The 23,719-nt window shown below is 43.2% G+C and overlaps 1 long non-coding RNA gene across 1 annotated transcript; it reads right to left on the reverse strand.

Annotated features, from left to right (window-relative positions):
- Positions 1-6,875: 6,875 nt before the first annotated feature.
- LOC143886728 (uncharacterized) lies at positions 6,876-23,280 on the reverse strand. The gene is made up of 2 exons (XR_013253907.1): positions 22,550-23,280; positions 6,876-7,213 (listed from the first exon to the last, which is right to left on the reverse strand). It is a non-coding gene; the product is annotated as an uncharacterized LOC143886728 (long non-coding RNA).
- Between the last annotated feature and the right edge of the window lie 439 nt (positions 23,281-23,719).

A 23,719-nucleotide genomic window follows, 5' to 3' on the forward strand; every position in this document is an offset into this window, starting at 1 on the left:
AACATCATCAATAGCATTAGGGACAAAATAGCAGTCCCACTCTATACATAGGGGTGTCAATGGATCCAAACAGACCGATGGATCGTCCGAATCCGAACGTTAATGAACGGGATCTAAACATATGAATAGGATCCATGGGCATATTTCGGATCATGAAATCTGGGATCCAAAAATTTTTGGATTCTGTATGGGCATGCCACAGATGCCCATTGGATAGTCATGATCCGAAATGGTTTACAAAAATACCCTCCAAATTTTGTCAATGCTAACCGTTTTATGAAGGGTATTTTGGTCAAAACCTCTCTTATCACTTAATGAATCGGATGGGAATGCGATTTCACTCATTTCAGTCGTTTCATTTCATACTTTCATGAAGGAAAAGAGAGAGGGGTTTTGTTCTTTATGCATCATATTCTTTGATAATAGTTATACATTATATTTGTATATGTAATTTTGATTAGTGTTATTGTTTACAAGTATTATTATACGCATAGATTAAATATAGATAAATTTTTAATTTAGTTGAAGAAAATGCATAGAGACACACTAATAGTGGACCATGGTTTAAAATTTCGGTCTGAAATTTGGTAATTTGGTTCGAAAATTCCAAACACTTTTTTTTTAGTAAATAATGCCATTTAATCAAAATTTCGGTCTGAAATTTGGTAATTTGGTTCGAAAATTCCAAACACTTTTTTTTTAGTAAATAATGCCATTTAATCGAAATTTCGATCCAAAATTTGGTAAATGGCGAAAATGAAATTTCGGAAAATTTCGGAAATCCGAAATTTCAGATTTCGGTCGAAATTTAAAACGATGTAGTAGACTACCATTCTATCTCTTCTTAAAAAAATTAATTGTTTACTTAGCTTAGAGGGACATAATAGGACACTCCGATGGACGGTCCGAATTACAATTGATCGTGATCATGACGTGGAAAGTAGGATCCGAAGAATAATCCGACTCCGACCCGATCAATAAGGAATTTGAATGGATCATTACTGTGACACAGGTGGATCTGACCCGAAGTGGATCGGTTGACACCCCTATCTATACATAGGTTTAGACATCTGTTGAAAAGCAATCATATAGTTGTTGCTCTCTCATACAACAGCCGACCCGCAAAATTCCTTCTACGATAGCACTTTTCAACAAATTTTGTCTTATTCACTTAATTAATTTGAGGTGGCTGCTGTGAAATGCGCCACCTGGTGCTGGAAAGATGGAGAGCTGAATGTCCAACAGGTACAGAATTCAATTCTTCCCTGATGCAATCCAAAAATCTTGACGCTCTCCGTGGAGCAGCAGCGGATGCAAGATTGACAAAATAAATGGAAAATTGGCCATTTGAACACCGTCGTAGGGAATAGGATACTTCAATCACCGTCGAAGGGGATGTGATTTACTTTGATTCCGTCGAAGTCGAGTTTCTCAGAGCGAAACTAGAAAATACTCCTGCAGGTGCTAATCCAAGCAACAAAAAGTTCTCAAAAGAACTCAAAAGCCAAAGGCAAATTTCATTCAATAATCAAATTCCCATTACATGTCTTATCCACCTCCTTCTATAGATTAGGAGGAATTCTAAAAATGGAATCCCATACAAGCAAAAAGAAACATCTAAAATTGCCACCTTCATATTAAAAGAAACCTAAATATAAAAAGTAAACTCAATCCTAAATGACCTTATTTTTAACTATGCATGGAATGGTCAAATTCCTTATTTGGTCATGCATGGAAATAAAAATAAATCTATCATAATTGGCATGAAAGAAAATGGAAATAAATCTAGCCTAAATGATATGCAGAAAAATGGAAACAAATCAACCCATAGGATTTGGGTTGCATCATTCCCACTACAATCCGAAACTGATCGGAGCCTCTTCTTTCACTAGGGGGTGAAGGAACAAGGAATTCCCATCAATCTTATTAAGGACTATGATTCTCCTAGGGACTTCTTTGGACATCGGACTCACAAACACCTAACTATGTCCTTGTATTGGGGTTCCCACAAACCCCTTACTATGACAATGTAATTGTACTGGGAGCTTTCCCCGCTATTGAGAAAGGGATCTCTGTATCAAGTTTGGCAGAAACAGTGACCCTGATGCTTATGCCATCTTTAATGGTGCTCCATGGATCACAACATATGGGAAATATTCCAAAATATTTTCAAATATTCCCTACGCTTCCGATACTGATATTATCATTGATATATCGGTCATGATAATTAAAATATGGTATTTGCCAGGGAATTTTGCAGGTAAGGCATTTTGGGGCTGACTTTTGCATGGGAGAACAGCCACCCCTTCCGATACTGATATTATCATTGATATATGCTCACTCAATGTGTTGGCCCGCCATAGTTTTATGAATTGTGTGGGAGGGCTGTTTTTGGCTGTGTAGAATGTTACTGTTTTTGTTACACGGGGAATGGGCTTCACTACCAGGTCTACAACCAATAGTTAACCATCTGTGAAAGATAGCCAATCATATACACAAATGAACATAAGATCTTCTAGGCTAAGAAAGAAGAGTTATTCCTCATTTTACACGGCGTTTCCCACATGCAAACAACACAATGTGCTACACTCTCTGATTAGTAATACTTTGCGGCATGGTTTTTGAATAAAGATTGCCTATTAATCTAAATTGGAAAAGCTTAATTAAGAGTAATAAAGGAAAGAAGTATTTGTCAAAGTAATCACAGTTGTCTGGCACTGAGTCGATGTTCCAGCAGTCATCCAAAAAAAGGGTACAGATTAGTCGAGACCTAACAGCCAAAATTAAATTGGTATGCAGGTTTCTTGGGTTTTCACCCTGTGTTGAATGAATGGATAAAAAGCAAACATATGCCAAAAGTTTAATCTTAGCCTAAAAGGGTTACTTTCTCAAGTCTAAGGACACATTGTCACATTCAAATGTGGTTATATGGCCAGGTGAGTGGTGAAGTTAATGCATGAGACAAAAAAAACTATTTATCTATGCCTGGAAAAGAAAAGAGAGAGAATATATTACCTCGGAGATGGTCTGCTATCCAAGCTCCTCCAAATTCTATGATGGTATGGTTAGAAATGCGTGAATAGGTGGTTACACATCTAGTTAAACTATGGTCGTCACCCTTGAAGGGTATTTTGGTCATTGTACTCTCTCTCTCTCCTCTTTGGATTAAAAACGGCATTATAGCATTCTTGGCCCATGCAATGCATTAGACCTGCAAAAAGTGACACAGACCCGTAGGTCCACCCGGCCCGCCCGTAAATTACGGGTCTGGGTCACCAATCAGTGACCCGTTGGAAATTGACCTACGGGTCCACCTGGCCCGTCAAAACTGGGCTAGGCTGGGCGGATCCGCGGTGGAAAAAGGTTTTATTTTAGCCTTCTCACCGTAATTGTTATATATTTTTTTCATTTTCTTTGTAGTTTTTCCTGTAATTGTCATATTTTGCTACATTTTTCGGTATTTTTTCGTATTTTTTCTATTTTGGTGCCATTTTCCTGTAATTTCTATAATTTCTATGTAAAACTTAGTACCTCGTGATTATTATTTATTGCTAACCACCTTTGCACAAATCATACTTCCTGCTTTTTGCACCACAATAATAAGACAACTCTCAAAGAGTCAACATAAATGGGCTAACATCACATGATCACATGCAATTGGAGAAGGTAGCCTTGGAGAAGGTAGGTAGCAAATCCCTATATAAATATAAAAAAATCTTAAAAAATATGTCAAAAATCCGGGTGACCCGCGGGTCGACCCGGCCCGCCCGTATGCCAGGTTATGTATATATGGTATAAAATAATGGGCCCCACATGAAGATGAGGTGTAAAATATTGGGCGCACAGAGTTAGGGCTATAGCTCAGTGGTGGAGGCTTTGTTTCTCAACTTTGAAGTCGTAGGTTCAATCCATGCATACCTCCTGAAAAAAATATTGGGCCCACACCTATGCATGGTCTTGGGACCCACGGATCAAAACATGAGGAAAAATGTTGTCCCACCCGATGATGGATATGGGTGCAGCTAGTGGGCCCACCGGCCCCACCATAGGTACAAAATGGTACGTCCCACCATATGCATGGGCTTGGATATATATGGTGGGTCCTCCCAAATCAGCACATGAGTGGTAAAAATTGTAGGCCCCCACATGAAAATAAGGGTGTAAAATTATATTACCACGCATAGCATTCTTGGCCTATGCTATGAGGGTAAAATAATGGGCCCCACATGAAAATGAGGTGTAAAATATTGGACCCACCCATCAAAACATGAGGAAAATGGCGTCCCACCCACCTCCTCTTTATATGGGGCCCATTATTTTATACCCATATATGCATATCATGGACCAAAATAGAGTTACCAAAATAGAAAGAAAGGTACCCAGATGGTGGGAGGGAAATGGTGTTATTGGTAATTAAGAAAAATTTAGAGCTTTCTTGTATATAGGTTTTGCTAGGTTTTTAACTATTTATAGTTTCACATATTTTATTCATGTACAAACTATGTTTAAGTTTTTGAAAAAAGATCCCTGTAAGATGAGGTTTCAAGTTTAAATGCATGCATTCGATATTATAAACTCCCTCCTATGTGACCATACATATGATTCTAGTGCCGATAGTTTCTATAACATACTTTCTAAAACTTTTAAGGAAAGATTTACTCGTTTATTTACTCGTTTTTTTTAATTCATATTTCTCAACTCAAATAACCCCTTATAATTACAAGAGAAAACGGTTTCCATAAATAAGATCTTTACGTAGGAATAAAATGTAACTTATAATTACAAGAGAAAACGGTTTCCATTCATTTGATTGGCCCTCACATAGATAGGGTGTCCATAAAAAATCAGCTCTATAGGATCATCCCAACCCTACGATTTGTGGAGGTAAAATGGACGTGTATAAAACCTTCACAAATCTGTCCATTTTTTTGTCTACACGGTTTGAAAGGGTTAGGATGATCCTATGGAGCTAATTTTTTGTGGACACCCTATCTATGTGAGGGCCAATCAAATGAACGATTTGGATCACCCGAACAATGTGGGCCTCCACTGTATTTTAAGCTAGTGTGTAGAAACCGTTTTCTCTAATTACAAATATAATTTGAAGTATTGCTAGTGTAACTAGAAAGACTATTTACATACAGAGAGAACGGTTCCTACACATATGTGTAGAGAGTTTTCTACACACTAGCTTAAAATACAGTGGGGGCCTACATTGTTTGGGTGATCCAAGCCATCCATTTTAAAGGCCCTCACATAGGTGTCTACAAAAAATCAGATCCATAGGATCATCCCAACCCTACGATTTGTGGAGGTAAAATTGATGTCTTTAAGAATTCCATTGTTTGGGTGATCTAATTTAACTTCTAATTGACAAAGAAAATTTAAAGCATAGCTAGTGAAACAAGAAGAGGAAGTCTAAACTGAAGGGAGCCCTTGCAGAAAAGAGGTGAGAGGGCTCCCCCATTGGCTGCACATCACCATCATGTTTGACTTTTCAGCTGTTATTAATGCATGATGGTGATGTGTAGCCAATAGAAGAGCCCTTTCACATCTTTTTTGCAAAGGTTCCCAGTCTAGAATTCCTCCACAAAGAAAAAAAAAAAAAAAAAAGAGTTTATAATAACAAATTTCAATGAAAAGATACATCTAAATATTACTTTTAGAAGAAAAAAAACTCTTGAACAAAATAACTTACTTAAAATCGCCTTCCATCACTCAGTCTCAATGTAATTCTTAATATTAACTCTACTTAAGCGACACATATACAGCTCTTATAAGATAAAAATCACATTGAATGATGAGTTGAGAAGGGCTTGTTATGGAATGAATGACTTGTGCTTTCACTTTCAGAGTGAGCAAAATGGGAATACTTGTGCTCATGTTGAATGTGTGTCAGTGTCCACACACATTATGTGAAAGCTACAAATTTCGCAGCCCGGTTGGTGCAGTGACCATCATAGAAGGCATTTCGAAAGCTGGCTGTTGCATGACAGTGCAGCCACATCAGATGAATTAAATGAATAAGACAAAATCTGCAGAAAAGTGAGCCTCCATGGCTCTTCTCTCTTGCAAAATTCAAACTGCGAGATTCCCTAGTAAAGCCCTTAAGAATATTGATACAGGCCTTCAGTCCAAAATCTGCTGGGCTGTAGCCAAGAAATTTATGGGCTAGGGTTGGATATGATCTGTGGGCCCTACAATGGACCATATAAATATATAAATTAAGAGAACTTATATGGTGGCCAACCATAAAAATAAAGTGCGGAGAGAGACAAGACCTCTCTCCCTTGATTTTTAATCCAGGGGAAGCCCCGTTACTTTTCCTTGGTTCAAAAACCAAGACAGCAGGTTTTGTCTCCTTCCGCCCTTTACAATTTCACGGTCGGGCATTCTATAATAACTCATAATATAATGGACGATATAACATGTTGAGTTATATAAAAACTCATAATATAATGGACGATATAAGATGTTTAATTATATAAAAACTCATAATATAATGGACGATATAACATGTTGAATTATATATTTGAGTTGGCAAATCTTATTTTTCCCAATTTATGATTTTTTTTTGCTACAAATGCGATTTTCATCTTGGATCCACCAAGAAGAACTCTGCCATTGATTTTTGTAGTTCTTTATCTTAAGGATGGATGCCCTTTGGGCTTTGGGAATGGGACTAAGACCATGTGGGTCTCCGGATGATGTAAGCAAGATCAATGGTCTCAATTACACATACATGTCCTATGTTTTTTTAACGGTCCATCTCGTAGTTTACCAATTGGACGGTTAGGATCTCCTGATTGTCCCTCAACTCAATTTAATCACGAATACAAGTGCAAACAAACGATAGGAGTGCAATCAGTGGACCATTGTTTGCATTTTGTGAAACCCGGAACTCATAAAAGAGTCCCTGTTATTTAACTAGAGATTGTAATCATAGTTTAGAATTGACCACCAGTCGGTCCACTCCTATTTTCAGTAAAATAAATGAAGTTGGATCCAACCTTCAACTACAAAAACAAGCAAACAGAGAAACTGAATATCCCCTGTTATTCAACTGTAGATTGTCAGCACCAGAAACCCTAGACTCCATATGAATCTCACAAGTAGGATGACACCAAAATGAAAAACCTATATAGAAGAACTAAGATTACCTCAAACCAACATGCCGACTGACAATCCATTCACCAGTAACACACAACGATTTCTGCATCAGAAAAAGAAATCATTAGATAATATATAACAAGATCAAGGCGAAATCCTGATAAGAAACAAATGCCTCTAATTAAGATGAATAATAAATATGAGACCCTCGCATGGTTTGAATCAATCATGTTATAATCTGCAACCAAAATCGAGTTAAAACCAAGGATGAAAAAACATCCACCCCTCCCCTCTGATCATGAGGAATGAGATTCCTATTGCCTCCTAGGTATGAAACTTGGGTAAGCAAACAACACATTGTGCTACACTCTCAGATTAGAAATCATTTGGGGCATGGTTTTTGAATAAAAATTGCCTATTAATCTAAAGTGGAAAAGCTTAAGCGTAAAAAAGAAAAGAAGTCTTTGTCAAGTAATCACAATTCATATGTTTGGCACTGAGTCGATGTTCCAGCAGTCATCCATTTGGATATGAGGTAAAGATTAGTCGAGACTTTAACAGCCGAAATTAAATTGGTATGCAGGTTTGTTGGTTTTTCACGTATGTTAAATTAACGGATAAAAAAGTATACATATTTTAACAAATTAATCTTAGCCTAAAAGGGATTTACTTTCTCAAGTCTATGGACACACTGACACAGATAAAATGTGAGTATATGGACTGGTAAGAAATGAAGTTAATAAAGATACTGAGATGAATGTCTTTATCGAGTACTTACCAATAAAATACCCATTTTGTACTCAGAGGAGAGAAACATATGGGAGACAAAAAGTGTATTGTGCCCATTGGATAGGCGTTAAATCAAGAGGATGCTCCAAAGTTAGCTTTATGAAGTTATATATGCATCAGCGATAGTGTAACAGAGTTCACCCACAAAAATTGAAAGGAAGTGAATCTAGATTCTACGGCATTAACCCAAACCACCCCACCCCACGCCGGGGGGGACGTGGGTGTGTGTGTGTTTGGGGCGGGGGTCTTTTCTTCGTGAGTTCCAAGACAATATTTTTACGTTAAACCATTTAGATGATACCAAATATGGTTGGAAATTGCAAAATATTACTAAAGCAGAAAATTGTCCAACAATTTGTGCTAAATGTAATGTTCAGGTTCAAAGTAAGATACAGTTAATCATCGTTCCCACTTTTCAATGCTTTGGAAATGAGACCCCTTCAATAAGAGACAACTATCGAGCCATGAACAAGACAGCATATAAAATCAAAGTCAAACCAACAAATAATCTAGCATTTGAGATTTTATTTAAATTGAATGATAAATTATTTAAACTGGGGGCATTGAGAGAACTGAACTCACAACCTCTTGCAGACAAAAGCGAGAATCATACCACTAAAACATGCCGCATCGATGATCCCATACTGGCATAAAACTCAATCAAATAATAAAAGGGTGATGATAAATTCGCACCCCCTATAGGGTAATTCGCACCCCTTTTAATGTGGATTGACGTCAAAAAGCGTTAAAGTCTGCCACAATTCACGTTAACAGGGGTGTGAATTATCCTACAGTGCTTGCGAATTTATCATTGCCCTAAAAAAATTCTTCAATATTGAGTACCCGAAAGACCTCAGAAAATGGACTACAGCAACAAGCTTTCTTAAACTACAGAGAATGAAAATGACTACTCCAGCCGAGCGAGTTCCAACCCGTCTTACACATGTTACTACATATGTAGTTAATGGATCATATTGTTCTAAAGTGATCAATTAAACTAATAAACGTACATGTTATACATCTGCAATTCATGGACCATATTTTCATTTGCATTTCTAATGCGATCAATTAAACTTCACCAACTCTTTGCATCTATAAGTTCAATATGGAAATCAAAATGCATGCCCACTTATCTCAATCTTCAACAATTTAGCATTTCTTCCTTAAATTTCAGTAGTCTATCTACGGTTTTCCTTTTGTTGCACATTTACATAGTCATCGATCATGATATCATCGACCATGAGATCAACAATCTTCAAATTTTCAAAAAAAAATAAAATACCCATTCCGTTGAAAATTAAAACCTTAATTCTAGATACCGTAAAATCAAAACAAAGTTCCAGATAGTCTAAAATCAAATCAAACGAACCATAGGAAGACGGCAACGAAAACAAAAAAATGAAAAGGGAAAATAGCCCAGTAATTTAGGAAAGTAGCAAGTGGGAGAGAAAAGAAAGGATTGGATGTCAAAAGTGACCACTAATTGGTGGTGGTCTTCATGTTAGGGTGGTCATCAAGATCGATAAAGCGATCATGGCTCCCGGTAATATGATGTATTCAGAGAAGGTGACTAGCTTTACCCCTAGTTTCAACTCAGAAACAACCATCTGAGCTCTCTCATATACCCCTCTAATGGGTGACATGAATGAATCACCTATATCAGTGCGAGTGCAACTTACCCAACCCATACCATGACTTTGTAGCTTAAACTTCCAAGAACATACAATGTGCCTACAGTGAATGAGAGTAGCGACACTTAGGAATGAAGTTTTAGAAAAGTTGCCTATTAACCTAAAGCGTCACAGCTTAAGGGTAATAAAGGAAAGAAATCATTTTCAGAGTAATCAAAGGTCATGCATCTGGTACCTAGTCAATGTAACAATAGTCATCCATTTTGACAGATGAGGTACACATTAGTCGAGACTTACAGCCAAAATTAAATTGCTATGGCGAGTTATAGGCTTCGAAAATGTGCTAAATGAACGGATAAAAATGTGGACCGGTATTAACAAATTAAAGAGTAGCCTAAAGGAAGCTATGTTCACACCATTCAGAAAACAAAGGAGGCTATGTTAACAAGTCTGTGGATACATTCATATATTAAGATGTGATTACATTACATGGACATGTGGACAATGAAGAGAAGAATATATATATATATATATATATATATAAAGAAGTTGTTACCAATCAAATATCCATTTTTTTTATCCATAAGGAAGAAACTTATGGGAGACAGAAAACTGCTTTATGCCCTCTGGTTGCATGTTAAATCAAAAGGGTGTTCCCATGTAAGCTTGACGAAAGATTCTAATGCATTAGTTCCCCACCCCCTTCCCTCATGAGTACCGAGACAACATCCTAATGTTAGATCTATGAGGTGATGTGATGTGATCCTGGGGAGGAGAAGTAGAAGAAAGAGGGGGAAAGAGAACAAGAATAGGACGGAAGGAGAGACGAACCCTAGAATCCACTAGGAAAGAAGAGAAGAGAAGAGAATAAAGGGAAGAAGAGGGATAAGGGGAGAATCTCTATTCTCAATTCATTTCATTAATCCATGATCAAAATCTAAAAACCCTAATACATGTGGCCTATATATAGGCAAAGAAAGTAAAATTCCACAAAAAATAAAAGCCCTAAAACTAAAAACATGGAAATAATATTCCTAGGAACTAAATGACATGGAAATAAAAATCCTAAAAGTTTAATGGGCAAACATCCCTCTTATTGGGCCTACGATCTGCATCATTCTCCCCTTGTTGAAAAGAACTCGCCTCGAGTTCTAGTCCTCATGGATCAAATATGTAAATCACCCACTCTCGCAGTAGTAGCAGAAGGTCGTCGAAGTCACATCTGATATAGGGCATCAGAAGCGGTCCATCTGGGTAAGTGCGATGGACTAAAAAAGTGGCAACCCGGCTTAGGCCAATCATAGATTGTAAATGGTCACTCATGGTAACTACATAAAATATCTCGGTCGAGCCAAATGTAAAATCCACAGGCATCACCATATCCACATGAACAACGTCTGCCAAAATCTCCTCTGTAAAAATGTGACCATCTGCAACATCGGTACCCCCATGCACCTCACATGTATTTATATGTGTCAAGCCATCACCTGCCTCCTCAAGATGATCGTCTAGAAGGTCATCATCCACTGGTATCTCATGGGGCTCTGTGATATCAAACTGACAATCCTCATGATAATCATCATGTGCACCGAAATCCTAGGCCTCAACCTCCACAATCATCTTGATCAGAGCATTGACTGTAAAGTCAATACTATCCATGTGCTCATCTATTGTTGAACCGGCATCCTTAGTCGCAATGCTCATCATGGCCCCGATGTTTGCTATCTCTGCTATAGTCTCAAACTCCGTACGCCCACTAACTGAATTATCAGTGTCGGCCTCATCACCAAGAACATTTGGACTATCACTAGCATCAGCTACGTCTGGCATGTCATGGGAGTCGGTAACATCGGTCGTGGCATTTTCCTCCCCGTCTTGAGATGTAACCACATCAATAGGGGAAGGAGACGGGTAGGATGAGCATGAACTTCTGGTAGTCGTGGCCTCCCTATGAGCCTTAAGCCCAAGATGCTTGTTAATTCGATTCAAGGTTACCTTCATATCGGCCATCATGTCTAAGTGTTGATCCAAAGTAGCTTGAACGTGTCGCTCTCAATCTCCTCGGGGTTGGACCTGTCTTTGACTTTGATGATATCGATAATAAGCCTTTCGAGCATATACCTTCACGGACTCATCACAGACATCTTGCCATCGACTAAAATAAGGCATGCCTAATTCACTGCGCTCTTGTAAGAACTGTCTCCATTTCACCTTGGCATCTCTACATACTGTATCCTTGACGCGACGGATGGTCATTTGATGATCATAGCCATAATACTTGGTATGCATCAAGAGCCTTGATCCATTGTAGGCACGCAACATCGTAATCTCCATAGGAATAGTAGTAGGTATCATAACCATAGAAATATGGAACCCATGGTGCAGTCGTGGTGCGGGCGAATCAATGCTGCATGGCCTCCAAATGGAATCTGAGAAAATCAACCGTAAGATATGTCCGTGATGTCGAAAGGAAAACAATGTTTTTCGTGGATCGTCGATCGGATGTCGGAAAGTTGCCAATCGGAAGATGCAACGTGATCGACGGCTGAGATTTCTCCTGAAATTGTACTAAAAGACAACTGAAAATGAGATGGATGTGCTCTCCTTTCTGTGTGGAACAACTTCCGTGTAGAAGTCGCGGCCAAATTTCGGGCGGAAATAGCCCGAAAGTAGAGAGAGAAACTAGATGGAGAGAGGAGAGAGAAAGAGAAAAAGAAAAGTCTATTTTGGTTTTTTTTTTTCTTTTTATTCTGTTTTTTCTTTTTATGGGGGGTGCCTAAAGATAAAGGGGGGGGTGTGGAATTAGTCTCACTTAATTGGAAGGGGTGCCCAAGGTAAGAATGGCGTAAAAGTAGAGTTACTTAAGTGGGGGGTGCCTAAAGAAGTAAAAGGGGGTGAAAATATACCTTATAGTATAAGGTATTCAATGATTAACAAGGGGTGTCCAGGGAACAAAAGGGGGGGTTATCGTATGGAATAACTTACCTTAGCAAGTGGGGTACGAAATTGACTTTGGCAACTTATCTTTCTATTTGCCTTTGTGAAATTTGCTTTGCTTCTCTGATAAAAGCAAAACTTAACTTGCTGTCAAAGAAACCCAAAAATGGAAGCTCTTGAGTTAACTAAACTTCACAGAACAGGAGCCCGGAGAAGAAGAGAAGTCTGGGAGACGTGTCGGAGTTGACGGGGATGACTAGCAGTGACACGTGGCTGCAAAGATGTGGCCGCAAGGGCAAAATTTTTTTTTTTTTTTTTTGCCAAGTTTGGATCACCAAACAACTTGAGAAACATGGATGAGTTTAGAGAAAGTTTGGTAAGGGTTTAGGGTCTGACCATGAGGCAGCTAGGGCTCGGATGGTTCTATTGGAGGGAAGTTAGATGTTTTCAAGATTCAAGAAGAGAGAGAGCTAGGATCTTTTGCTCTGATACCAAACTGATGTGGTCCAGAGAAGGGAAATATAAGATAGAGAGGAAAAAAGAAGGGGAAGAGAATAAGAGTAAAAAGAGGGAAGGAGAGACGAAGAAACCTAGAATCCACTAGGAAAGAAGACAAGAGAAGAGAATAAAGGGAAGAAGAGGGATAAGGGGAGAATCACTATTCTCAATTCATTCATTCATCATCAAAATCATCAAAATCTAAAAACCCTAATACATGTGGCCTATATATAGGCAAAGAAAGTAAAATTCCACAGAAACTAAAAGCCCTAAAACTAAAAACATAGAAATAATATTCCTAGAAACTAAATGACATGGAAATAAAAATCCTAAAAGTTTTAATGGGCAAATATGCCTCTTATTGGGCGTACGATCTGCATCATGATGGCAAAGAAGTTTGGTGTTCCAGCAGATATAGAATACAAAATACAAGTTTCCGTATGGCATGCCTTGAACTATCTTGAAAGAGAGGGGTGCCCTACGTGTAGACCTGGCAAACGGGCAACCCGGGCGGGTACGGGTACAACCCGTGCGGGTACAGGTAAGAAATACCGGCGCAGGTACGGGTAGCCTTTCATGAACCCGGAACCCACCCGGGCGGGTACGGGTATACCCGCGGGTAACCCGGCAAATTTAAAGAAGAAATTATGTGTGTGTGTGTGTGTGTATATATATATATATATATTTACAAAAAGAAATTATATGATGAATGGGTGTATGAACACATAAAGGTGGTACGATGGATGTACAAGCCTTGATATTTAATCCAACAACAGCTTCTTAACAAGTCAGCTACTGTTGGATCAAATATCAAGGATGGGATGATGAGTACATGTTTATACCCCCGTTCATCATACAATTTTTCATTTACTTTAACAAATGTTTGTTTTGGTACAACCAAAGATACCAGTCACATGAGCTGATTGTTTTGACTTGTTTTGTTGGCCCACCCACAGTCTATTTTTTAGTGTTTAGTGTTTAGGCCTTAAGAATAAAAAGTTGAAAACCGAATGGTGGGTAACCCACGGGCACCAACGCCCGACCCAAACCCACCCGCGGGTCACGGGCACGGGTTGGGTGCGGGTCTTTTTTTCCGCGGGTATTGAAATTGGTACCCATACCTCCGCAGGCAGGGTGTACCCGCGGGTACGGGTCCCATTTTGCCGGGTCTACCTATGTGGACATAGGTGGTGCATGGCTTTCATCAGCTCATGCCATGATTCTGCGAGAAAGAGCCCTCTCCCAAAACATGGATATTCTAAAAAACAACAAAAATATTCCTAAATTCAAATTGAAACGCAAAAATTCATAAAAAAATCTTTCTTCAAAAGTCATCTTTCTACAATTTTGGTTTGAAGAACCAATAGATTTGCACTACATCAGCTGCAAATTGGAAAAAGTTACTAAAGAAGCAACAATGACCAAGAACTTCTGTTGGATGTAAAGTTTCAAGTCAGAAACGAAATACATTAATTCAATCATCGATCCCACTTTGTAATGCTTCGTAAATGAGACGCCTTCAATAAGCAAAATACATCGAGCCGTGAATAATATAGAATGTACAATTCAAAAAAAAGTTGAAACCACAGGTGATCAAATATTTGAGTTTTGCTTTCTTTTTGTTTTGTTTTTTGAAAATGGAAAGCCAAATTATTTTAAATGGGGGTGTTATGAGAATCACACTCGCAACCTCTTGCACCAAAGGAAGAATCATACCACTAGACAAAAATGTCTAAATTAAATCATAGGTTCATGATCATATAGAGATAAGACTCGACCAAGACCTCAAAATACCTTCAACTTAAAAGTACTCGAAAGACCTCAAAAAATGTGCATATCAACAAGCTTTCTTAATTCTACAGAATGAAAATGATTACTGGGGCCGAGCTAGTTCCAGCCCGTCTTACGTAGACATTACTATATTTGCAGATTATCGATTATGTTGCCATTTCTAAAACGATAAATTAAACTTATTGTTAGACCTAAAATCGGTAACAGGTACAGCAGTGATGTAAGAGCTGAGCTGGATGACTAGGGGAGCTGAGTCCTGAAGGACCGGAGTGAACGAGGAGTGAGGTGGTCGAGAGAGAGTCCTGCTATGAGGGCTGAGTCCTGCACAAGGCAAGCGAGGTCAGAAGACCAGACCGGGTTTTACTCCGGACAGGCCCTTCGACACTCAAGTCAGTATGAGCAGGAGTGAAGGGAGATGTCTAAGAGTTTAGGGAGAGAAGAGATTTTCGCATTACCCATTGGTTTGAGCTTTGAATCCCTTTTTATAGGGAAAACCTGGTGAGGTGTCCTGGACAGGTGTCCAGGACAGATGGCGGCCTGTAAGAGGCTGGAGTTCACCTACTCCAGGACAGGTGGCAGGCTGTGAGTGGCTAAAGTTCACCTACTCTGGGACAGGTGGCAGCCTGTGAGTGGCTGGAGTTCACCTACTCTGGGACAGGTGGCAGCCTGTGAGTGGCTGGAGTTTACCTGCTCTGGGACAGGTGGCAGCCTGTGAGTGGCTGGAGTTTTTACACCCCATCAGTTGCCCCCCAGTTTTCCAAGTCATTGAGTGACTTGGGATAGTGTGGTTGATCGCTTATCTGGATGGACAGGTGTTGTGTGGAAGTGAATCGGAGGGTTCAGTCTGGAGGTCCAGTCCGGAGTCCGGCTGGAAGTGGAGTCCAGAGTCCGGCTGGAAGTGGAATCCGGAGATCCAGTCCGGAGTCCGGCTGGAGGTTGAGTCCGGAGGTCCAGTCCGGAGTCCGCCTGGAAGTGAAGTCCGGAGATCCAGTCCGGAGTCCGGCTGGAAGTTGAGTCCAGAGGTCCAGTCCGGAGTCCTGCTGGAAGTGGAGTCCGGAGATCCAGTCCGGAGTCCGGCTGGAAGTTGAGTCCGGAGGTCCAGTCCGGAGTCCGGCTTGAAGTTGAGTCCAGAGATCCAGTCCGGAGTCCGGCTGGAAGTTGAGTTCGGAGATCCAGTCCGGAGTCCGGCTGGAAGTTGAGTCCGGAGATCCAGTCCGGAGTCCGGCTGGAAGTTGAGTTCGGAGATCCAGTCCGGAGTCCGGCTAGAAGTTGAGTCCGGAGATCCAGTCCGGAGTCCGGCTGGAAGTTGAGTCCGGAGATCCAGTTCGGAGATCCAGTCTGGAGTCCGGCTGGAAGTTGAGTCCGGAGATCCAGTCCGGAGTCCGGCTGGAAGTTGAGTTCGGAGATCCAGTCCGGAGTCCGGCTGGAAGTTGAGTTCGGAGATCCAGTCCGGAGTCCGGCTGGAAGTTGAGTCCGAAGATCCAGTCCGGAGTCCGGCTGGAAGTTGAGTTCGGAGATCCAGTCCGGAGTCAGGCTGGAAGTTGAGTTCGGAGATCCAGTCCGGAGTCCGGCTGGAAGTTGAGTTCGGAGATCCAGTCCGGAGTCCGGCTGGAAGTTGAGTCCGAAGATCCAGTCCGGAGTCCGGCTGGAAGTTGAGTTCGGAGATCCAGTCCGGAGTCCGGCTGGAAGTTGAGTCCGGAGATCCAGTCCGGAGTCCGACTGGAAGTTGAGTCCGGAGATCCAGTCCGGAGTCCGGCTGGAAGTTGAGTTCGGAGATCCAGTCCGGAGTCCGGCTGGAAGTTGAGTCCGGAGATCCAGTCCGGAGTTCGTCAGTCCGGCTGGAGATGAACTGGATTTTGTCCTGTAGCGCTTTGCGCCATATCCAGTTCGGCTTGAGATGAGCTGGATTTTGTCCTGTAGCGCTATCCAGTTCGGCTTGAGATGAACTGGATTTTGTCCTGTAGCGCTTTGCGCTATATCCAGTTCGGCTTGAGATGAACTGGTTTTTGTCCTGTAGCGCTTTGCGCTATATCCAGTTCGGAGATCCAGTCCGGAGTCCGGCTGGACGTTGAGTCCGGAGATCCAGTCCGGAGTCCGGCTGGAAGTTGAGTTCGGAGATCCAGTCTGGAGTCCGGCTGGAAGTTGAGTCCGGAGATCCAGTCCGGAGTCCGGCTGGAAGTTGAGTCCGGAGATCCAGTCCGGAGTCCGGCTGGAAGTTGAGTTCGGAGATCCAGTCCGGAGTCCGGCTGGAAGTTGAGTCCGGAGATTCAGTCCGGAGTCCGGCTGGAAGTTGAGTCCGGAGATCCAGTCCGGAGTTCGTCAGTCCGGCTGGAGATGAACTGGATTTTGTCCTGTAGCGCTTTGCGCCATATCCAGTTCGGCTTGAGATGAGCTGGATTTTGTCCTGTAGCGCTATCCTGTTCGGCTTGAGATGAACTGGATTTTGTCCTGTAGCGCTTTGCGCTATATCCAGTTCGGCTTGAGATGAACTGGATTTTGTCCTGTAGCGCTTTGCGCCATATCCAGTTCGGCTTGAGATGAACTGGATTTTGTCCTGTAGCGCTATCCAGTTCGGCTTGAGATGAACTGGATTTTGTCCTGTAGCGCTTTGCGCTATATCCAGTTCGGATTGAGATGAACTGAATATAGCGCAATCAGCTAAAAGACGAAATTGAATTTTGTCTTGTAGCGAATCTCAACGAGTCCTGGTCGGCTTGAGATGAACTGGATTTTGTCCTGTAGCGCTTTGCGCTATATCCAGTTCGGCTTGAGATGAACTGGATTTTGTCCTGTAGCGCTTTGCGCTATATCCAGTTCGGCAGTCCGGTTGGAAATGAGTCCGGAGATCCAGTCCGGAGTTTGAGCCAGTCCGGCTGGAAATGAGTCCGGAGATCCAGTCCGGAGTTCGTCAGTTCGGCTTTTGGAGCAGTCCGGATCTTATCAGTCCGGATTTTGTCAGTCCGGAGCTTGGAGCAGTCCGGATTTTAGAGCAGTCCGGAGCTTATCAGTCCGGATTTTGTCAGTCCGGAGCTTGGAGCAGTCCGGATTTTGTCAGTCCGGAGCTTGGAGCAGTCCGGATTTTGGAGCAGTCCGGAGCTTATCAGTCCGGATTTTGTCAATCCGGAGCTTGGAGCAGTCCGGATTTTGGCTTCGACCGGACTGATTCTGACGTTTTGTAGGACGTGTCGTATTCAGTCCGGAATTCGGAGTACGGCTTGCACAGGACTGATTTTTTGTCGTCTTGCGCCCAGTCCGGTTCGGACCGGACTGCTTTTTGTCGTTTTGCTGAAACGCGTTATATCCAGTCCGGCTGGGGCCGGACTGATTTTTGTCGTCTTGCGCCCAGTCCGGTTCGGACCGGACTGCTTTTTGTCGTTTTGCTGAAACGCGTTATATCCAGTCCGGCTGGGGCCGGACTGATTTTTGTCGTCTTGCGCCCAGTCCGGTTCGGACCGGACTGCTTTTTGTCGTTTTGCTGAAACGCGTTATATCCAGTCCGGCTGGGGCCGGACTGAATTTTGTCCTGTAGCGAGACTCGTCATATCCAGTTCGGCCTGAGATGTTCTGAACGGCTTAGGATGACCAAGTTTTATTGAACTTGGGTTTCCGGGCAGCGAGTACCCTAGTTTTAGCGAACTGGGTTTCCAAGTAGCGAGTACCCTAGTTTTAGCGAACTGGGTTTCCAGAGTACCCTAGTTTTAGTGAACTGGGTTTCCAAGCGGCGTTGGTTTTTGCGTCCGGGCTGGTTCCGGACCAGGAGTGAGCTCCCGATCTTTGCGGAGACGAGCCGTGACGATCCAAGCAGCGAGTACCCCGTTTTAGCGAACTGGGTTTCCAGAGTACCCGAGTTTTATTGAACTGGGTTTCCAAAGAGTACCCAAGTTTTATGAACTGAGTTTCCAAAGAGTACCCAAGTTTTATGAACTGGGTTTCCAGAGGGTACCCAAGTTTTATGAACTGGGTTTCCAGAGAGTACCCAAGTTTTAGCGAACTGGGTTTCCAAGTAGCGAGTACCATAGTTTTAGCGAACTGGGTTTCCAGAGTACCCTAGTTTTAGTGAACTGGGTTTCCAAGCGGCGTTGGTTTTTGCGTCCGGGCTGGTTCCAGACCAGGAGTGAGCTCCCGATCTTTGCGGAGACGAGCCGTGGCGATCCAAGCAGCGAGTACCCAGTTTTAGCGAACTGGGTTTCCAGAGTACCCGAGTTTTATTGAACTGGGTTTCCAAAGTACCCAAGTTTTAGTGAACTGGGTTTCCAGATACAAGAGGGAGACTGAGTCTGCAAAAAGATTATATTATTCATATTAACATAAATTTAATTTACAAAATCACCTTTCATGCAGGACGATTTGACTTAGTGAGTTGGTGCTGAGTGCTGCTGCTGAAAGAGGAGCCGATCAGAGCGACTTTCTCACTATCTTCTGGGCATAGCGGGATGGAGAGGAGGTCTTCAGTGAGTTGAGTCCCCCTGAGCTCGTCCCTTACATCAAGCAGTTCGATTGGCAGTGATTCCACTGCATTTTTGCCTTTGAGTGCCATCGCGTAGCACTCCCTGGATTGAGGTTGATCTCCTCGAACTTCTCCCACGCCGTTGGGGGTTATGAACTTCATCTTTTGGTGATAAGCCGAAGGCACTGCACGAATCAGGTTCTGGCCAGGCCGTCCTAAGATAGCATTATAGACCGAAGTGGCCCTTACTACCAGAAAGTTGACCATGGCGAAAGCTTGACAAGGTGGGTCTCCGACAAGAACAGGGAGCTCGATCTGCCCCACCACTTTCACGACCTCTCCGGAGAAGCCAAATAAATTTGAGTTCGCCGGCTTCAGACGGTCGTCGCCTATCATCATTTTCTCAAAGGCGTGGTAGTATAGAATGTCCGCTGAACTCCCATTGTCTACGAGGATTTTCTTCACCTCCCAGTTGGCAACGAGCATGGTTAGAACCAGTGCATCGTCGTGGGGCAGGATAAGATTATCCAGATCTGCATCTGAGAAGGAGATCTCATTCTCCGTTCTCGTCTTTTTGCTGGTTGTGTGCACGGCGTTAACTCGCCGTGCATATGCTTTGCGAGCGGTAGAGGAGGTGCCCCCAGCGGCAGGCCCACCCATAATTGTACCGATGACCCCCCTTGGCTGAGATCGGGGTGCCTCAGGCTGCGCATTGGCCGGCTGAGGGGTTTTGTCCCGAGCAGGGGGCTGCTGTGATCTTCGAGGGCTGCGGCCCTGGGGGCTCTTTCCTCTGCGCTCTTGGTTGCGGCTGTCAGTTCGGATATATTTTTTCAAATAGCCCCGGCTGATGAGTTGCTCAATTTCCTGCTTGAGTTGCCAACAATCATCTGTGTCGTGGCCGTGGTCCTTGTGGAACCGACAGTACTTTGAAGGATCTCTCCTGTTTCCCTTGGAGATCATTCTAGCAGGCCACTTCACGAACTCTTCTTCGCTGATCGCCGCCAGTATGTGCTTTCTGGAGGTGTTGAGAGGCGTGAAGTTTTCTTCTCTTCTCTGAGGAGGCGGAGACTTCTCTCTCCTGGGAGGTTTATCCTCCCTGCGCTGCTTAGGGAGATTCTTCTCTTCAGAGGTTATCCTCCGATATGAATTAAGAGCTGCCAGTGTTTCTTCCACCGTTATGTACTCTTCTGCCCCGGCCATAAGATCCGCTAGTGAGTGCGGATTTTGTCGAGCCACCGCTCGACGGAAATCATTAGACCTGGCGCCTGCGAGGAGCGCATTCATTGCTGCTGAGGGATCTAGATTTGGCACTTGAAGTGCCTCCCTGTTGAATCGGCGGACGAACACCTTCAGAGGCTCGTTGTCGTCCTGTCGCAAGGCCATCAGGGAAGCTGTTGTTTTCCTTGGCCTGCGGCTGCTCATGAAGTGGCGGACAAGATCCTCTCCAAAATCATCAAAATTGTTGATGGAGTTCGGTTTGATCCTGGAATACCAGTCTCTTGCCGCGCCAGTTAGCGTCGTTGGAAACGCTCTGCAAAGAAAGCCGTCGGAAGCTCCGTGGAGGAGCATAATTGTTCTGAACGTCTCCAAGTGGTCCACGGGGTCTGTAGTGCCGTCATACTGAGGGACGGCGGGCATTTTAAACCCTCTGGGTGCTGGGGCACCCAGAACATCATCAGTGAATGGCGTCCTACTTGAGAACGCCCTGGAGACGGGACGGCTCTGGTCCTTCGCCAGTTCCTCTATCCGATGGTCCATCTCCTCCATTCTCTGTAGCAGCGGATCCGTCCTGTGGTCCAAGGACCTGATCCTTTCCACAGACCGGCTCGCCGCAGAGCCGGATTGGCTCTCCCGACTCATACGACGAGGTCGGCGCTTCGCTGGTGGCGCGCGATCTTCATGAGCTCGGCGCCTCTGTGCGGAGGGGGAACGCGACCTTTCACGGCGATGAGGCTCTGTTTGGGCATGCCTCGTCGCGGGGTGAGGGACTTGTCTGGTGGAATGATGAGTTCGGCCCTCACCATGGTGTGATGACTCTCCCCTATGGACGTCTGGCCTTCCTTGGACAGATCGCGGAGCCTCTGGGGGAGGTTGAGGGGGTACTTGAAGTAGTTGCTGGTACTGCCCAACGAGGGCTGTCATCTGTTGAAATAGAGCTTGAACCTGCTCCGGGGTGGGCAAAGGATTCAGATGTTCTGAGCGAGCCGGGCTCTGATCTGCTGTAGCAGAAGCTGCTACTACTAGTGATGCAATTCGCTCGCTCCGGGTCCTGCGGGGTAGCGCGGTTTGGGTAGTCCGCGCCCGCGCAGTAGGCATCCGCGTACTCTTGCGTCCTGCCATTTTTGTGAGTGGGGTGTAAAGACAGCTTTTAGTTCTGGGGTCCCACGGATGGCGCCAATCTGTTAGACCTAAAATCGGTAACAGGTACAGCAGTGATGTAAGAGCTGAGCTGGATGACTAGGGGAGCTGAGTCCTGAAGGACCGGAGTGAACGAGGAGTGAGGTGGTCGAGAGAGAGTCCTGCTATGAGGGCTGAGTCCTGCACAAGGCAAGCGAGGTCAGAAGACCAGACCGGGTTTTACTCCGGACAGGCCCTTCGACACTCAAGTCAGTATGAGCAGGAGTGAAGGGAGATGTCTAAGAGTTTAGGGAGAGAAGAGATTTTCGCATTACCCATTGGTTTGAGCTTTGAATCCCTTTTTATAGGGAAAACCTGGTGAGGTGTCCTGGACAGATGGCGGCCTGTAAGAGGCTGGAGTTCACCTACTCCAGGACAGGTGGCAGGCTGTGAGTGGCTGGAGTTCACCTACTCTGGGACAGGTGGCAGCCTGTGAGTGGCTGGAGTTCACCTACTCTGGGACAGGTGGCAGCCTGTGAGTGGCTGGAGTTTACCTGCTCTGGGACAGGTGGCAGCCTGTGAGTGGCTGGAGTTTTTACACCCCATCACTTATAAACCGACATGTTACAACATATGAAATTCATTGATCATACTTTCATTTCTGAACGGACTAATTAAACTTATAAACCTACGCGGATTTTTTGTATCTGGAAATTCAGTCTAGAAATCAAAATCTACTTGCACCTATATGAGAACCTTCAACAATTTAACATCTGTTCCCTTAATTTGCAGAGTATCTATCATGAAATCAACCACCTTCTTCAAAATCCCCCCTCCCAAAAAAAAAGAGGGAAAAATAGAGGTCAGACAACTGAAAAGTAAAACCCTTGTTGCAGATACTACTGAACAACGAAAAAGTAAATAATAATAAAGAACAAAAGAGAGGATAACCCTAACAGTAATCCTAATTTAGGAAATTAGGGTTAGTGGAATGGAGAAAGGATAGGACCTGAGAAGATGACTAATTGGTGGTGGTCTTCTTCTTCTTGTTAGGGTGGTCATCTGGGCAGTACATCAAGGAAGCGATCATGGCTCCCGGCAATACCAAGTACTCAGCCACAGTGGCAAGCTTAGCCACTAAAGGCTCTCCACTTAAAAACAACCCTCCTCTCATTATCCGAGCTCTCATGTAACCCATCTCTTCTCTCCGTTCTCTCTCTCTCTGGAAAAAGAAACAACGAGAAATATTATGCAGAAGGTCGCTTTTACGGTCAATGGTAAAAGGCAGTTTTGCTTCCTAATAGGGGGGCAAAACATACTAAGGGGGCCTCTATGAACTGGGTCCCCTCCCAAACGTACATTTCATCATATTTTCATGTATAAGAAACTACAAAAATCAACGTTTTAGCTTTGCTTGGTGGAATGTGCGTGATCTAGGCTTGATTGAATCAAGGGCCAAGATCATCCAATCAAGATAAATGCCATATGCTTTGCAATCGGATCTGATCAGGTAAACAAGGCAGAAGTGGGCCCCAACAAATGCGTCAGGATCAATGGTGATCAATTTTAGGGTCATGTACTCACAGCCTCTCATCTTGTGATGGCAGATCAGATCAACAGCAGGGGCCAACTAAATAGGAATTTGATTCACACCTATCTTAAATTTTAGGGATAATTACATTTACACCCCCTCTAGTTTCTGACACATCCACTACCACCCCTATAGTTTAAAACGTGACAAATACAACTGAAGGTTCGTCCATAGATTAAAGGGTTAGGATGATCCGATGGAGCTGATTTTTTGGGCACACCCTATCTACATCAGCGTTCATTTGATGGGTCCTGACATAGATAGGGTGTGCCCAAAAAATCAGCTCCATCAGATCATCCTAACCCTTCAATCTATGGACGAACCTTCAGCTGACGGAGCCTACCTTAAACAAATTGAAACTACATTTGTCACGTTTTAAACTATAGGGGTGGAAGTGGATGTGTCATAAACTAGAGGAGAGGGGGTGTAAATGTTAATTATCCCTAAATTTTATTCATAATTTTTTTTTTTTTCCCCAAAAAAAGCCAGATGCAGATCGACAGTAAATTCAAATGAATCTTGGCCATCCAATGGAACCATGGTTGTAAAACTGCTCGGGTAGGATGAGAATTTAAATTCTGCTCTCAA

Source organism: Tasmannia lanceolata, unplaced genomic scaffold, assembly GCF_043159265.1.
Source record: "Tasmannia lanceolata isolate RefF3 unplaced genomic scaffold, GAP_Taslan_0.1 ptg000011l, whole genome shotgun sequence".
NCBI lineage: Eukaryota > Viridiplantae > Streptophyta > Magnoliopsida > Canellales > Winteraceae > Tasmannia > Tasmannia lanceolata.